This window comes from Nannospalax galili, unplaced genomic scaffold (genome assembly GCF_000622305.1).
Source record: "Nannospalax galili isolate Female #2095 unplaced genomic scaffold, S.galili_v1.0 scaffold30, whole genome shotgun sequence".
NCBI classification, from domain to species: Eukaryota; Metazoa; Chordata; class Mammalia; order Rodentia; family Spalacidae; genus Nannospalax; species Nannospalax galili.
Window position 1 is genome coordinate 1,568,423 of NW_008329127.1, and position 1,679 is coordinate 1,570,101.

Here is a 1,679-nt window from a genome sequence, read left to right on the forward strand (position 1 = left end):
TGCGGCCCCCGCCACAGGCCTCTCTCCTACCAGCAGGCCTCATAATGAAATGGAGATCTCTTTTAAAATTTAAAACCTCATTTAATTTTATGTCTTATAGGGTTTATACTGAATACAGTATTGTATAACTGTAATAATTCAACAGTAAACCTAAAAATTTACATCCAAAAAAATGTAGGAAACAGCATATTTTAAAATGAAATGGAGATCTTCTTTAAAGGTTAAAAACTCATTCAATTTTATGTCTTACAGGTTTATACTGAATTCGACTATATAACTGTATTAATTCAATTATGAACCTAAAAATTTACCACCACTTTTGAAAGAGATGTATCCTTGCTCTGGACTGTGTTACTGAATATGTTAAAGCTGTAATGAAATGCTTCTTCTAATCATGTGGTTATTAAATAAAAAAGATTTTTTAAAAAATTGAACTTCTGCAGGGCGTGGTGACACACGCCTTAATCTCAGCACTCAGGAGGCAGAGGCAGGCAGATCTCTGTGAGTTCCAGGCCAGCTTCGTCTACATAGTGAGTTCCAGGCCAGCTGGGACTACAGGGAGACCCTGCCTCAAAATGACCAAAAATAAATTAAATAAATAAATAAAAAAATAAATAATAAATAAATAAAATTGAACTTTCGAGTTGAAAAGAACTTTGTGATTTGTAATAATTTTAAAGGATATTGCAGTTCAGTTGGGACTGAGGCCACCAAAGCTTCTTTGGCTCTGAGCAGAGAAAGATGCAGCTTTGAGCTTCTCTTGTGCTGTGGATCTCAGTCTGTGGACCTCACGATCACTGCGGACTTTTCCTAGAGGAAGCATTGTGTTTATAGTTTCGAGGTATTCACAGACCTTCCAGATCTTGAGGTTATTAGCCTCAGAACAGAGATAATGCAGCTGGTCTGTGCTGAGTAGATGAGGGAAGCGGAAGAAACAGGAGAGCAAAGCAGACTGTCCCAGAACCACCTCATTTCTAGAGATCCCCAGGTACCTGATTTAAATAATCCTGTCAGTATCTACCCTGCAACGCATACCATAAACCCCAGAGGCGTGTCTCTGACTCCAGACAGAGCTGACCGAGGCACGTGGTTGATCACTACCTTCCTTCTGTCCTGACATTCCAGGGGTAAATCTGGCCTTTCTGAAAAACACTGATGTATCTATATCGTGATGATTTCTGTGTCTCTAGCTCAGGTTTGTTTCTCAAATCTTAGACTCTAATTCCCTACTGAATATATCCACTACTGCAAATGTAATATATTCAAATCTGTTTCTTGCCATTAAAAGAAACGAAGACAGTAACAAAATTGCTTTGTCTTATATTTTATTAGAAATATCTGTTCCAAACTTGCTCATATGAACTTGCAGCAATGGTTGACAGCGTGCACAAGACCCATGTAGACTCAATCAGACAAAAACCCATCATAGAACCAGGGAAATGGGCAGCAGGCCCCAAACTTAGCCAAGAGACTATTGGCAACTGATTGCTGGGTGAGGGAGAGTTGATCTTCTTTAAGGGAGTGACTCTAGAAGGCTGGCTAAACCCCTGTGGGTACAAAAGCTTGACTTGATAGGCCTTAACATAGTACAGGATGCATGAAATCAGGTATGGGAGAGGGATATGGGAGGAGGTCTAAATATGATTAAAATACATGAAATGCACATAAATTCAATACAA